The sequence below is a fragment of the Falco biarmicus genome, chromosome 4 (genome assembly GCF_023638135.1).
Source record: "Falco biarmicus isolate bFalBia1 chromosome 4, bFalBia1.pri, whole genome shotgun sequence".
NCBI lineage: Eukaryota > Metazoa > Chordata > Aves > Falconiformes > Falconidae > Falco > Falco biarmicus.
This window is the reverse complement of record NC_079291.1, coordinates 8,391,239-8,407,388: the sequence shown is the minus strand read 5'-3', so window position 1 is coordinate 8,407,388 and position 16,150 is coordinate 8,391,239. Positions and strand designations below refer to the sequence as shown.

At 46.1% G+C, this 16,150-nt stretch overlaps 1 protein-coding gene across 6 annotated transcripts in view; it reads left to right on the top strand.

The window, feature by feature from the left end:
- The first annotated feature begins 2,425 nt into the window (after window positions 1–2,425).
- Window positions 2,426–16,150, top strand: part of THRB (thyroid hormone receptor beta) — a 161,301-nt gene continuing 147,576 nt past the window's right edge. For 3 of the 6 annotated variants that reach the window (XM_056335712.1, XM_056335702.1, XM_056335704.1), the window contains exon 1: window positions 2,426–2,661. The gene's annotated coding sequence lies outside the window, so the exon portion shown is untranslated. Of the gene's footprint in view, window positions 2,662–2,758; window positions 2,871–3,515; window positions 3,722–16,150 lie in introns of those variants that run through there. The other 3 variants (XM_056335703.1, XM_056335706.1, XM_056335705.1) reach the window with 3 other exon arrangements.

The window sequence follows — 16,150 nt, the reverse complement described above, 5'->3', positions numbered from 1 at the left end:
CTGCAGCTGTGCTGAACCCCCGTCTCACAGTCTCCGCGTAAGAAAAGCATTTTGTGAGTGCATGGTAGACACAGCACATCCCTAGTAGCAACAAGGCAAGCAGAGATTCCCTCAAACTCCTGAAGGGAATGAGAGGACCTCTCTTTCTGCCAGGCAGGAGTGGCATTTCAGGCACTGAAACGAGGACCACCGATAGTGAAAGTCCCATCACAGATGGCTTAGGGTCCTGGATTGCCTAAATATGGGGCCCTCTGCTCCACTGGTGTTCACACCATACACTGGACCTGGGCAGCTGTATTGGCCAAAGTCCAGCCCTTTGGCTTGTTACCAAAATGCTGTTGGACTCCTGCCCTGCTTCTGTCCTACTGCGCATCGGGGACTTACAGTCTTCTGGCCAAGCAGGTGGAAGGGAGGCTGTGGACCCGTGAGGACCCAGGAGCGTCTGTCCTGTTAAAACACAAAGCAGGCGGCTAGAGGAGCACTTTGAGATACTCCGACATACCTCTTCCAAACGATGCGGAGAATTGCCATCTGAACATACTAGGAAGCCATACCTCTCTAGTATGCGCAAATATTTGCCGTTGCCACCAGTGAATGGCGTTCCAGATCAGTTTCATTTGATGGGGATGATGACACATTTCAAGGCTCCCATTCTCACCATCACATGGCTTTGTGTCCCTGCATGTTAGTCATTTCAGAGCAGTGCATCACCACCCCACTGGCTCATACTGTGCTCTGTGTTTAGCAGCACATATTTATGACATGGGGAGTGAAGAATGAAGTTTAACTCACGTCCTTAACTAACCCGTAAGTGAGGGATTAGCTGCCTACTGCATTCTTTTACTAAGTATTAATCACTTAACATTATTTTCATTTTTTTGAAAAGCCCTTTGCTTCCTTCGTATGTCAGTACACAACTTGGTTTGAAGTTGCGGCCTTGGAGGGGCTACTGGTACATGAGTCACACCATCGCTCTCGTTGGCCTGACAAGGGACCTGTTGTGTTCCTTTCTGGGTGAAGGAAAAACTACACATCGATGTGCCACAGCTCAGTTATCAAGGTTTGCTCTCGCTTCACAAACCTGTCTTCCCGGCTGTGGTAGAGTTAAAAAAAATAATTACAATTTTTTCAAAGGATCACCCACATACACATGGTATGAGAGCTCTTTTCTTTGTTGGTTTCATTTTATTTGTACATGACTCACTCTTGGCAAAATGAGTGAGCCTCATGAGCCTGTAAAAATTCTGTTTGGATTAAATGATTTGCATTAAATGATTTATAACTGCAAGAAGGGTTTAATATTCCTGTAATTCCTTAAGGAAAAACAAACCAATCTGATTCTTTCAAGTAGCTATTGCTTTCACGCCTGTTACTTCAGACGCCATGTTGCTCGCTGAAGCTGAGAGCTGTTAACGAGACTCTCCTTCCTCGCTTTCCCTGCCTCATGAATTAGAGATGGGTGGTGGGGATGTACTGTCATCCTTTTCCCGGCACATCTTCCCGAGCGTGACTGAAGGCCGGGCAACGATCTGCCTCCCAGAGCCGCCTGCCTGGCTAGGAGCAAGGGGCAAGTGCCCAGGGCCGAGGTGCGGGGCCGTCTTCCTGGGACTCAGTTTCCCCCAGGTTTGCAGGCCAGAGGCCCACCGGCCTCCGTCCCGCTGCCGGCGCGGGCGCGCTGCTTGCTTACGGCCCGCTGCTTACGGCCCGCTGCTTACGGCCCGGCTGCTTACGGCCCGGCTGCTTACGGCCCGCTGCTTACGGCCCGCTGCTTACGGCCCGGCTGCTCCCGCCTGGCCCCCGCAGGGGTCGGCGGTCTGCGGGTCCGGGGCCTGCCCACCGCCCGGCCCCGCGGCGGGGCAGCTTCCCCACACCGAGGTGCGGGGCCAAGGGGCCGGGCACCGCTGGGCACCGCTGCCGGGCCGGGACCTCCAGCCCGCACCCCCCGGGCTGCCCGCGCCCCGGCGGCGGAGGCCTCGCAGCGCGCCTGTCAAAGCCCATCTGGGCAAGGCGGGCGGGTAAATAACTGGGACGGCGCGGCCGGACGCAGAAGCTGCAATCAAAAAGCCCTTTGACTGTGTGTTTGCGCAAAGCCGCGGCCGGCCTGGGTGCCCGCTCCCAGGGGCTGAGGCACGGGCTCCGTGCCTGCGGCGGAGCTGTCAGCGGGGCCGCTGCCTCCAGCCCCCGACCACGGCCCATGCCCCTCTGTCAGGGCGACCCACGGCCGCGTCTTGCGGCGTCACCGCCGCGGGGTTTCAACTCCCGCGGCAGAGGAGCGCGGCGGCTCCCCCCGCAGCGCCGGCCCCGCACCTGGCCGCCCGCCCGAGCCCCTGCGGGGAAGGGGTGACTCGGCGGCGCCCCGGGGCCCGCCCTGCCCGGGCGCCGCCCGCCCGCGGGGCCGCGGCGCAGCCCCGGGGATCCCGGCCGCCTGCGGGCGCCAGCCCCAGCGGCGCTACAAGTGGCCACCGGGGGCGGCTCCTGCTCCGCCGCGGTTTCCCTCCGCCCCGCGCCCGCCTCCCGGCGACCCTCACCGCGGCGCGGCGCGGAGGGGCCGCGGGGCGCGTTGCGTAACGCTGCGCTGCGCGCGCTCCGCTCCGCCGCGCGTCGCTCGGGGCCGTGGGGAGGCGAGACCAGGCGAGGCGAGGCGGGTCGCGGCGGCCGGAGGTGAGCGGCGGCGGCGGCGGCGGCGGGGCGGGCGGGGCCGGGGGGGCGCAGCGCGGCGTGTGCGCGGCCCCGCGGGAGGCGGCGGCGCAGGCGGGGGGAATCCAGGTCACGTCCGCAGCCAGACGGCGGCTGGCGGGAGGGACGCGGCGAGAGGCACCGCGCCGTGCCCGGCGAGGGGCGCGGGGCGGGCGGGACGCTGCGCGCCGCCGGTAGGTCACCGGGGCTCCCGCCGGGCGCGGAGGGGGGGGCAGCGCTCCCCGGCCGCAGGCGTGGGCGGGCGGCGGGCAGGGGGTGCCGGCTCCGCAGGTTGGCGTCCCGGGGCGCGCCGCGCTGCCCCGCGTCGGGGCTGTTCCCCCGTCCCGCGGAGGGGGGGCGGTGCGGGGCGGGCGCGGGGGAGGCGAGCCGCGCCGCCCGGCCGCTTGCTATATTTAGCCGTCACCGGCGGGTAGAGCGGCGGCAGCGGCGCGCAAACGCCGCCGAGAGAGGGCTCGGCCGGCCCGTCGGGGCGCCGCCCGCAGCATCCGGGGGCGGCGGGGGGCGAGCGGCGGCGCGGGGCGGGCGGGCGGGGAGCCGCGACCCGCCGGCATGCATCACCGCGGGGGGCGGCGGGGCCGCGGGGCGGGGGGGGCGGCGGCGTGCGCGTCCGCCGGCGTTTCCTTATTTATTTATGTTTGCAGCGCAGGCGGTATTTCCCCGTGAAGAGTTTATCCATTGAAGTTTTATTTGACTTTCTAAAGCAACAACAACAGAAATCCGTGAAGTTAAAAAGCCAAATGTGTTAATTGTTAACTAAATATAGAAGAGGAAGGCTTGGAAGCTGCGGTGGGTGGATTGATCAGGCAGCATATGAGTGGAAAGGCAGAGGGGAATTTGTCAGCCTTTAGAGGCCGTTTGCTGGTGGGGGCGATCGCACCTGTTCGCTGAGCGGCGGGAGCGCCGGGGGTCCGTGATCCCCAGTTACCGCCCGTGATCCAGGCGCTGGGAGGAGAAACGCAGGTTAAAACCGCTGTGATACATACCGGCTCGGGCTCGGGAGGGCGAACGAGCCTCTCTCTCTCCAGTATACAGTCTGCCTTTTATTATTTTAACTTAACGCAGAATTCATACATTTGAACTGAGCCATCTGCTAGTTATAGTAATATATTTAGGTTTTATTTACAAAACTTAGTCTGTCGTAAATACATGTTTGCATAATTGATAGACTGTGGATCTTTTTATAAAATGGTTTGCTTTCCTTTTACAGTTCAGTACTACTTCTGTGTTGAGACAATTTACTAGATTTTCTGGTTCCTGTTTTCCCAGCTCCAACTTCTGAATAAACATTTGAGAGGAAAAAAAAATACAGAGCAAAGGGTTTGCTCTTTATAAGAAATTTCTGTAGTAACAAGGTAATTTTCAGGAGGCTTTATCGTTATGCAATTGCATTAGTTAGCAGTGTTGCCATACAGTGAGAGGCTTGAGGTCTCTCCCTTACTTTGGACTGTAAAGAATATAACTATTTAAATATATAGCCTTTTTAAAAGTGAAGAAGCTACACTAAGTCACTGGAAAGTACAGCTCTTCATTTTCTCACAGAACAGCTGTTTAAGGCACAGTAACAGTACAAGTTTTGTGAAACTGGATATGCCTACTTCCTTCCTTGCAAGACTTTTTTTTTTTTTTTTTGTGTGTGTGTGTGTCTTTTCTACTGACTGGCTCAAAATCACCCTTCATATTAGTCCCCAGGACCCTTAAATTAATTTCAGCCTTTCTTCAGTTTGCTTGAATTGGTGACCTTTGGATGAGCTGGTGTGTTCCATTGTTACTTGCTAATGATGGAATAATCTAGTCCTGACGTACCAGTTGTGAAACTGAGGGTACTGCTGCTGCATGGACCCGAGGAAATTTAAATGTCCTATGGTTCCATGTTGGAAGAGAGAGGATTTAGCTGTGGTTTGCGTCGGCTTGTGACACTGCGGACTTGGATGCTCACAGCTGAGAGGGCTCAAACCAGAGTCTTGTTAGAGTTGATGGAAAATCTCCCATTGATTTTTAGTGGGTTTGGATCAAGTCGTGTATGAGTTAGTGTTGACTACATCATGGCTACTCCAGATTGTTCAGTGCTTTTGAAATTCTTTGCATATCCAAGTCGTTATGTAAAGTCAAATTTATTGTGCTGTCTCCTTCTCCTGTGTGGGAATGTTCTTTGGCTGACTAGAAGGTGGTGGCGGTGTTTTTGTTCACTCTCTTATATGCTACAGCATTGATTTTATTATCTGATCGTTTCCCGTCATGTGAGGGATTTGGGAAAAAGTGAATATGCTTCTGCTGAAGGCTGCTTACCCTGCCAACACCTGTCTTCAGGTCTTTTTTCAAAGAGTTTGCAGTAGTGGGACATGTGAAGTCCTAAGACATGCTTTCTGTGATATGCATATTGTAATTCCCATGTTTGTTATACAGTTGTTTGGTGGGGCATTTTTGGTGTGTGTTTTTTTTTTTTAAAGGGTGAAGGGGAGAAAGTTGTTAGTGATAACAGAGAATGGTGTTCCATAAAGAAGCTTGCAGAGTAATACATACCTGTGGTAGGCATAAAACCTCTCCTGGCTTCCCTGTTATTGGTGATGAGCAAGATTTTTCCTCTTGGCTATATTTAAAAACCCAGCCAAGAGAAAAGCAGGGAGGAGAAGGATTGCTAAATCTAAATCATTGAAGTTTGTCAGAGTTTGTCTAGTGTAGCCTGTCTTGAAATTTGATTCTATTTGGAAGGGAATCAAGAGATGAAACCTCAAAAAACCCACCTGATTTGAGGCAGGACATCCTCCAGCAAGAATCTCATTTGCTACCGGAAGGGTGAGACCAGGAATTTTGGCTCCTTGGAAAAGGAAATTCTGGAGCTCATTATCTCTCCTCTGTCATATTCTGGTTTACTGATTTGGGGTTTGCTTATTACTAAAAGTTGAAGAAGGCAGAAGAGGCATGCATATTAAGGAAGCCCAGATAAAGAGCCTGAGATGAGGGAAAGCACGAGAAGGATGGTAGCACAATTTCTGTGAGCCCTCGTGTCTTGGATTTCCTTCTAGGACTTGGTGCTAGTGGCTAATCCAGCCAAACTGATTTGCTCTTTAATAGGAGGTGGCTGTTGTGGCAGAGGGCAGAGCTGTACTGCAGGATGCAGGGTAGCAATGCAGACCTGCGTACTTATTCTGTCTTGTCCTTTTGCATGTTGGATTCCCAAAGCACATGAGAATCTGGCCTCTGAAGGAAGGGAAGAGATACTGCTGGGGCACTGTCCACCTACCTGCAGGGAACGAGGCAGCACTTCTATGCCATGGGTTTCTAGAGAGCACGGTCAGGATCTCAATCTGCGAGTTTTCTGTCAGCCAGAGTCAGAGGCCTGATTAGGAAAGTTTTTCTTTATATTTCCACAGTTTGTCTTTGTTCCCTGCTTTCCAAATTTCAGAAATGGCTATATATGCAGTCCTAGATTCTCTCCTGCACGGCCCCATTCAAATAAACAAACAAATAAATAAATAAATGCCTTTTAGTAGCTTTTCAGGTTTAGGACAGCAGAATTCTGCTAAGTCATGAAAGTACTCTTCTTCTGTCTGCTTAACTGAAGAAAGGCCTCTGAGTGGCTGAGGAAGTCTGTACTGGAAAATGCAGTGTGGGTATGTTAGTCTGGGGGTCTGCTTGGATTAATTTATCCTATCAAAGAAGTTAGCAGAATAATTCATGTGGCCATTAGCGTGGCAGTACTGCTGCTGATGCTTTTTAAACTAGTCATTGTGCAGTGGAGAAATACTGTCTTCTCCGGGATGAGCTAGGATTTTACATATTTTACAGGGATAACTAAACAAGCAATGCATGTGTTGTGAGAGCCTTTGTTATGAAAATCAAGGGCAGACTATGAAGAAACTTAATTTCTGTGTAAAGATTAAAGAATTATATTTCATTGGAGTTGGAACTAGATGATCTTTAGGGTCCCTTCCAACCCAAACCATTCTGTGATTCTTCAATTCTCTGTTACTTCATCAGTTGTATGTGGTCCAAGAGGACATTTTGAATAAAGTAATTGAATCTTGCCTAAATTGTTTCTCTCATTTAATTCACAACACGTGAATGAGATTGTTCCCATTACTCATCACAACTTCTTTACTTTAAACATGGTTGTGTTAGGGAGGCAGTGCAAGTAAAAAAGATCAGTTGGAAAAGTTGGTTCTGTTGTTAATCTTTTCAGTTTATGGTCACACTGCCAAAGTGCATGTAACAGCCTGCAACTAGACAGGATGAAATTGTAAGTGAATAAAATGCCTTTTTGAAATACAAAAATTAAATAGTGTTTTCAATTCTGAATGCTTGTGGTCATAAAAATTCTCATTTTACTCTGACCTGTTGTAGCTTATTAGAAATTAAAGGTCCTGTGAAACTTAAACCAATAAATTAGTCAAAGAATAATGGAATAAACTGCAGTTTAAAAAATACTACTATGTATCCTCAAGTCTTAAATATACAGAATTGTAATAATTTTTACTGATGAACTGAAGCGACAAATACTCTTTATGTTGTAATTAGATTATACGCATGAAAGCAGTGTGATCATTCTAGATTACAGAACTGTTCTGTGTCCTCTGGTGAACCTAACCCAATAAATTAGGGTACTGTTTTCCATTGGAAGAAATAAAGGGACTGATTGTCAAGCTGCCTAATAGTAAGGTAGAAAACAGGGCAAGATCAATGTCTCTTCAAGTGAATTTAAAGTCAAAATGTAAGTCTTGCCTTTGCTGGATGAGGAAGGAGTGAAGTTGCTACATGTAGAACCAAATTGCTTGTATGCATGCATATACAATGCATACTTTTTTGTCTTGGATAGGAGATCATTAATTCTGCTCACCTGCTGAATATTTTTGCCTATTGTAAGCAACAACGTTGCTTGACTGTAGGATGTGCTTTGCAACAACTGTGGCGTAGGAAAATAAAGGAGCTCTTTGAAGAAAATTAGAAGTACTTGTCAACTACATAAGTAGTTGGATCATTGGACAATTGCTTAGTAACGGATATCTTAGTGACACACATATGGATGAACCATTTTTAAAATATTCACAAGAAAAATACACTTCTGTGGGTAAGAACAGCTGTTTTCATCACCTTTGCAAGTCAGCTTCCTTGAGTCATGTGTTGTGTTTGCTCTCATTATCTACATCTTTACAATGTTGTTGAACTCTGGGCCTTTTCTTTTCTCATGCTTCATGGATTTGCAGACCTTTACATCTTCCTTCCACTGCCTTGGTCTTGTAACTTGGCCTCCTTCAGTGCACTGTTAACTCCTCACTTCCCACCCATGACGTTGTGTTATTTCCCTTGACTCAGCTGTGCCAGCTACTTGTCACAGTACCTACAGTACAGGCTGTCCAAGCCAAGCAGGTATGGAGTGCTGCTCTACTGCTTCTTGGTTTCCTAACTATAGAAAGAATGGACACTAATAAAGTGAAGATCTTTCTTCTTTAGCATTGTTTTTTTTCCTCTGGCCTTTAGCACAATCGTGTAATTTCTGGTCCATTTGCCTGTCTCCTTGGAACTCTTTGACAGGTAGGATTGCCTTCATGTGGCATTATACCATCTGTTTTCTATCTAGTTTTGTGTTGAAATATTTTTTTTTCCATGGCTTATCCCCAACTCTTTTGTTTTGGTTTGTTGGTTTTTTTGGGTTTTTTTTGTTTTTTTTTAATATTTCAAATGCCTTTTTAAAAAATAGGGTGTGTTTGTGTGCAAGGTGTTTCAAAGTGCAATTAGGAGCTGTTGCACTTCTGTATAAGGCTTAGAATAGCTTTGTTCATGGCTTTAGGAAATGGAAAGGTTTATCTTGAGCCTTCATTTTTTAAGTTAGGTGTCTGACTTTACTTTCCATATTGCGTTTATTCTTCTAAAAAAGATAAGGTGAAACATATTATCCACTAGATAAACAAGGAAGGATTCTGTACAGACTTGTATCCGCATAAATCCAGAATATACATGCCCATGCACATATGCATTAAAAGGGTATTGGCCTATAAAATATTCATGACAAATTTCATTTCTGAAGCAAAATAATTACTTCCATTCAATACTAAAGTATAATTTTCTTTCTACAAATACAGAGAAAATTATTTCTGGAACACAGAGTACTTCTGTGCAGTGTTGAATCACGTGTATTTCATGTTGTGCCTGTTTCACCGATGTGACTTACTGAAGTGATTTGGTTGTTGAAGTGGTCTGTGTGATCAGAATCAAACAGCTTGGTTGGCCAGAGGGCTTGGATCAACTGTTCAGCTACTTAAATTGCTGATTATTAAGGTTATAATGTCAAGCACTAAGGAAAAGAAATACCAGAATTAAGGTTGATTATGCAGCCTTAATTTGGGTATCTTTGCATATATGCAGATAAACAAAGGTTTGGAGTCCACGGACGGTACTGCTTTGCTTTTCAGGGTGCTTAGCTGTGTATAGTCATAGCTGTGTTTGAAAATTACAGTTCCTCTTAACTGTACCTGAAACTATGAAACCTCTGAACATCAGGTCACAGGGAATTCAGTTGGTTACATAGAATATGGGGAGCATGTGGTCCTTGCCTATAAATTGTACACAGGTAACAGTAATTTGTCGCTAGTTATTGTGAATTTTGAGTTGAAAAATCAGTTAGCTCTGCACCATGAAGGTATTTTACCTGAATTATCCATCTTAGCATTCAACTATTGTAAACAGTTAAGCTCTCTCCCTGTCATGCCCCTCACCCCAAAGTCCCCTGCCTCGGATACTTTACTTTTTTTTCCTTTGCCAGGAATAGGACAGGGATGCTAGAGGCATTTTCTTTCCTTTAAGAGTTCTATGCATGGAGATGGCATCTTCAAGCTCATTTCACCATAGGACGTCCTGCTGGTTGCCCTGGTTGCTGAATCTGGCAGATGTTGAAGGCAGCTGCCGTGCTTCTGTTGTTGGTAGAGTGGGTTGCACTGTCCTTGGAGTTGTCTGCTGCCTGGTTCTCTCTGACAGGGTCTTGCCACCAGGAGGGAGAGGTCAGGAGTCCTGCTTGCCATTGTGTTGACCAGGCCCTATGCTTTTGCCTTCTCATCTTTCTGCATTACTGTGTTGGGTTCGTTGTTGTCGTTGGGTTTTATTTTGTCCCCAGTCCTACTGCCTTTTGGCATCTCCCTCCCTTGCCCCCCTACTTGGCAGTTCTGCTGTGTATGTGTGGGACCACGGGCATGTGCTGTGAGACTTTGATGAAAACGGTGATGGCCTCTGAAAGTATGAAGCCTTCTTTCTTACCAAGTAGGCTGCTGCACAAGATACCATCTTGATGACAGCTGTCTTCATTTCCATTGAACTCTAGGAGAACCCAGAGACTGCTCTGGTAGTCAGGCCTCCTGGGTAGCCCTTTTGCTTTCATCCTCTGCCCAGAGACTGCTCTGGTAGTCAGGCCTCCTGGGAAGCCCTTTTGCTTGCATCCTCTGCCCACGGAAGATGAATCTCGCCCACTGTTACTCTCCTAGTAGGATGCAGGGAATGTGCTTGCAGCCATTTTGGCCGCGCCTTTCCAGCTGGTGGATGGTGGGAGTGCATTCTGCGAGGCAGAAAGACCTTCTGCTGTGATCGCTTCAAAAGGCCTCGTGTCGAGACACCCTTCGGTTTTGCAAAGGTAGAAGTGCTTTCTCTGCTAGGAGGTTAGGCGTGGGTGGGAATGGTGTGGCCTGGGGCAGGGAAGTGCTGGATTCCCTAATTCCCGAGTGAGGGAGGGCTCTGGTCATACCTTCTCTGCAGAGCTGCTCCCTGAGCCAGCCCTCCTGGTCTCTCTGTCCTACCTGCAGCGATGGGGATAAGGTGGCTTGCTGTGGCATGGGATACATGGGAGGGGGACAGCTAGGCTAAGGTGCTTCCTTATCTCCTGCTCTTCCCATCTCCTCTCCTCTGCCTTACTTTCTCATTAGGGCAGATTGCCCATTCCTTGTGTGGGCCTACAGGTGTTCGCCTTCAGCCCTCCTTTTGTGGCGCAGCTCTGAGTGCTGTTGGTGTTCACCGTTTATCATCCAGCCTGGTTATGGTCGAACCTGTCAGCTCTGGTTGTGGCGTATTTCAGCATTTTCCCCCCCACCTGCTTAATACTAAGTCCTTCATTATCATGCTCTTCTTTTGCTTTCTTCATGAGAGACAGAAGGGGTTAGTGCCCAGCAGCCAGGCTTTGGGAGTACTCTTGTTGGCATCTGTTGGTGAGCAGCTTTCATAGCTCCAAACCAGAGGACGTGGAGTAGATGGAGACTTGCCAGCCCGTCTGGGTCATGGTTCTGGTCTGATGACTGGAAGAGGAGGGACAAGCAGGCCTTCCCCAAACTTCCCCAGTCCAAGGGTTGGTGTGTCAGGCAATTGTTCTCCCTTGGCCTCTGCTCCCTTGGCCTCTGCTCCCTTGCCCCAGTCCATCTTGTGTTGCCAGGCTGCAGTCTAAAGCACAAGGGGCAGTCACTGTGGACGGCTGGCTGGCAAGGGGCTGAACTTCTGTGGGCTCACTGGGCTCTCCTGGGGGAGAGGGCAGACCTGGCCACACGTGTTTCTGCAGCCAGCACCATACCTCTGGTCTTCAGGCTCTGCACTGCATTCTTTACAGAGCCTGTTTCCTGGCATGGAGCTATATATATATGGAGAAACATATATATGTGTATATATATGTATGTATATATTGCTTTCTTCTGTTTTCAGTGTCTTCAGGTCTTCTGAAATACCTGATAGCTAGTAAACTCAAGAATCTGAATGAAATGTAATTTTTCCAAATGCTATAAAAAATTTTGTGGAGCACAAATAAACTTGGGCAAGTTGCTCTCCCCCATTTTCCCTTTCTGACTAGATTTTCACAGAGACAGCAGGATTAAATGTTGTCATAAGGGCCTTGCTTGCCAAATTACAGGTTCTCTTCCAAGGAGTAGGAGAACTCAAGTAGATGAAAGAAAATGAGTCTAAAATTTTGCATAGAGAAAAAACATTTCCTTTGACTACTTCTGCAGAAATAGCAGGACCATTTTGACTGGCTGAACTCCGGCATGCATTGCCTAGAGAGGTTGTGGTGTCTTCATCCTTTGGAGATCTTAAAAACCTAGGTGGACAGTGCTGGGCAACCTGCTCCAGGTGACCCTGCTTGAGCAGGAGAGTGGACTAGTAGTCTCCAGACATCCCTTCCAGCCTCAGCCATTCTGTGACTGAAACTTTCTGAAAAAACTCATTTTGAGATGGAGATGGGCAGAATGATATGGGGAATTGCAGCTCCCTTGGTTAGAGATGAGTGAAGGAAAAAATAATTTAAGACAGAGTCATTTAATGGGAAATGTAGAGCTTGCTTTAAAAATAAGCTGGTCTGCCAGGCTTGGCCTTAAGAAATTCAGGGGAGTCAATAAATATACTATGAATTCATACCAAAATAACAGAGAGCAAATCTTACTACTTTGGTCTACACAAACAACTTAAGCTGCTGTGTAACTTCAAAAAGTGCTCTAAATGCATTTTCCATGCACACACTGAAGTTGTGAGCTTACTTAAAACTTCAACCAGAACTCGTGCTCTCACCTTGGCACATAAGGGGCCAATGTTCAGGATCTTTGCCTTTGATCCCATAGAAAGAGTCACATGGGCATTAAATGTAGCCAGGACTTGGCCGCTGTTCAGGAGTCATTTTCTGATCATGCTTCGCTCATAGGAAATAAGTGTAAAAAGCCAAATTTACATAAGCAGACTACTCTATGGACCCTTGCTCTCCCTTCTCCCTTGACCTTTGCTGCACAGTTTGGCTCCCAGAACTTTTTTGGAGGTCTCTTTCTTGGGTTATGTGTCTCTCCAGCGGGCAACCCAAGTTCTGAAAGCAATGAAGTGGTGGAATTGCAGCCACAAAACCTGAACTCAAGCGGACTGTCTTCCCGCTCCCATTACTACTACACCTACTCATGGGGCAGCCCTGTGGGGACCAATGTGGATGCTGGCTGGCAGCCAAGGCATGTACCAGACATCTTCTTACCTTTAGTTGCAGTTCAAGCTCATCCACAAATTGCAGCTGAAAATTCATGCCCATAATATACATGCCCATCCGTTTAACCCATGTTGTGCGGCAACACTGCAGGTTGCCTTTTTTTGGTAAAAACTTTCTATTTCTCAATATTTGTTACATATTTTATTTCCTCAGCTTACAAGGACTAGCAGGAAGGCTTGTCAGCAGTTTACCTTGGAGATGGAAGGCAAAGGGGAAGTGAATTGCTGACAGGATATTGCTCACTGTCTGGACAAGCATAACATGCAGTAAGACAAAAAGCTTGGACTCCCTTTTGTGAAGTTCAGCTGCAAGCCAAGTTATAACTTGAGCTCAATCTCTTCGAAACATGTCTGTGTAGATGTAGCCGTAGTCCATTTTGATGATTGTAAGTCTGCAGCTGCATTAATTGATGGTGCAATAAAGATATTTAAAGGCAGACCTTTACCATTTATAAGTCCGGATCTACAAGATCAAATCTACAGTCTTGATTATTTTATTTTAGTGTTTTGTTTCTAAGGGTGCTTCCTGGTACACCATGCCTAATCTTGTCAATATATTGCTTTAGGTCATGCTCCTTTAAATAGCTTTGGATGAGTGGAACATCCCATACTTCTGCAAAGATCTCCTGAAGTCAGTGAAAACTGTTTGTGAACGCAGGCAGCTGAAAGAAACCAATGTGTTGTGTGCCCTGCACAGTCGTAAGCCAGTCTGTGTTTGGGAAGTGAAAGTAATATAGTATTACCGTGTTTGCTTTGGAAAGTAATCTTATCTAAAAGAGCTTGAAACAATTTGCAAATTAGGATTGTAGAAACCTCAATGTCATTTTTTTCTTCTTTAAGAGAGTAAGTATTTAAGTCCAGAAAGAGCAGCAGGCAGCAAGAATTGGACAGATTCAGCCTGGCAGATGTTGCAAGGCGCAGGATAGAATAGGACTGAGCTTTACCTGTGGCTCTGTGGAGGTTAAGAGCTGCAATCTCTGTTAGGAGATCCAAATTTCACAATGCTTAGATGATGGTGTAACAGGAGGAAGGGTGTGGGCAAAACTACAGAGCGACATATGAGTAATTCAAGACCTCACCTGTTTTCCCATCTGGAGAGCAGGGCTAAGTGGGGAAAGCAGATGGGCAGATCAGAAGTTACAGTTTAAATACTTACTTTTGCTGAGTTTATCTGTATTGAGGATAATCTTTGGGGATTCATGTTTGTTGCATGGTTTTTGTATTTTTGGATGGATGACATATAAGTCAGAAAAAATTAGGTCTGGTGTTACTCCTTTTATATACTGGGGCCAACATAGCAAATCTGAGCAACTAGGTTATAGCCAGCAGATGCCAGCAGTCTTTGTGATACTTTGCTGTTAATTTGCTTGGATGTGTTTTCTTCAATAATGTTCCTAGTAGTGAGTGAGTGGCCTTTTTAATAACATCAAAGGGGTGGAGTTACTGTCTCATTTCCATGTGAAGAAGTCTTGGTGAATGTCAAAGGCAGATTATGACCTTAAGGAGCAGTACCCAGAAGTGATATGCCAGAAAGAAAAAGTTATGATCCCAACAATGATTTCTGAAATTCAGTCAACATTACCTGTGTTTAATAAATACACATCTTCATGCAATGTTTGACATCAGGGGTCAGGACTCCAAAACGAAACTTGATACGAGATTGCCTTCAGTGGTTATTACTGCCAGAGAAATGAGAAAGGCAAAAATAAAGGTTGGTGATACAGGCTTACTGTTTTCCAAAGTTCAGTAGTTCTGTGAGCAAAATGATCTGCTTACAATGTGTTTTTAACATTATGGAAATAATTTTGTGTACAGTACTAGATTTGCGATCAGTATACCCAGCCATCTGCATCTATATATATGGCAAGCATAGTATCTTGATTTAGGGATTAAATTTATACCATGTTCTTGTTTGTTCTTCTTCAGACTTTTGTGATATCACTTGGGGTTGTTTCCCTGATGTAATGTGGAATCTCGTTAGTTAATTTTGTTGTATTTCTTGTTTACTGATATCTTTATGAAAAACTTGGTGAAAGTATGTGAAAGCTCAGTATGAGTCCTTATACCTTTATATGTCAGTTAGCCAATGGTATTAATATTTAAAGCAATTAATGCCCTTCCTTTTTTAATCCAAGCTAATGTCTTCTAATCAACGTTATGTAATGGGACAAATATACAAAACCTACTGAATTATGAGCCTGTACTTCTCTGGAAGTGCAGCATAGCACATATTTTTGTATCTTTTGAACATTTTGCAGATCAGTAGCTGAATATCTGGTAGTAAACGCATTATATTTTTGAATCAATAAACTTAATTTTCTGTCAACATGTATCTTCAAGTTATGTTTCTGCTGTATTACCCGTTGGTAATCAAGAATAATTTTATGGCTTTGGTTAACATAAGAAATTGGGACATTATTAGGGTGTTGGCATTGATGTTTCCAAAACCGGTTAGCTGCTTTGATCTGGCTGTGTTGACAGTAAAATTGGGTCTTCTGCTTGGACGTGTAGGAGAAATACGTGTTTGGTTAGACCGTTAGCAAACTGGAGGAAGTATCTAGAATAAGTAAAGCAAAGACAGGCACAGTAATAATAAAAAAAGAGAGAAAAAATTAAAAGATACAGGGTCATGTAAGAACACTGTTGCATTGGTGGTATAATTGGCTGTAAAGAGAGGTCATGACATCATGCCACAGCAACCCCAGCTCTTCTCGGCTTTGTACTGATTTCCTATGGCTCACATAAGCCCAGTCCTGGAACACTGCATTCCCTTTTGTGTAGCCCTCGTTATTTATATTTTTTTCTAAACAGAAGAGATTAAACAGAAGAGAATTCAGGGAAGAGCTGGAGAAATAATAGAGGGAGTAAAAGGAAAATTATATTAGCAAAGACCGCAAAGTGTCCGTGTATGCTTGTTGGTGAGATGTCTCTGAATTGTCTGAAAGTAGTTGTAAAAGGTAGATGTAAAAAACGAAAGTGATTTTTTAACGAAGGGACCTACTTATTAGAAGGGATGGGTCTAAGACTTTGGTCTGTGCGTGATGGTGTTATCACCTTGGAAGTGATTGACAGGAATCTTAAGCTGTGTAAAGCATCAGCAGCTGTGTAACATGGAACGATACAGCTCTGGTAGAATGGGGGACAGGCAGCTACTGAAGGCCCCTTTGTATGATAATTTTTAATAGTTGTGGCATGTTCTGGTTTTGAACACTAAATAATGCCTTTGACCTAATTTAACTCTAGTATAACAACATTGAGAATATGGAATATTTGTATCATGAAAAGAAAAAAGGAAAATATTAATGTTGAAGTATTTCCTATTCTTAGTGGTGTATTTTTACTTAATTAAACATTCTCAATAATATAAAACAAAATAAAGCAGAAACAGGATTCTGTTGTATTTGCCTAATGCAGGCATATATAGTCTTCTAAGTGCCATGTGACATTTTAGATTTTATTTCATTTTCCCTTT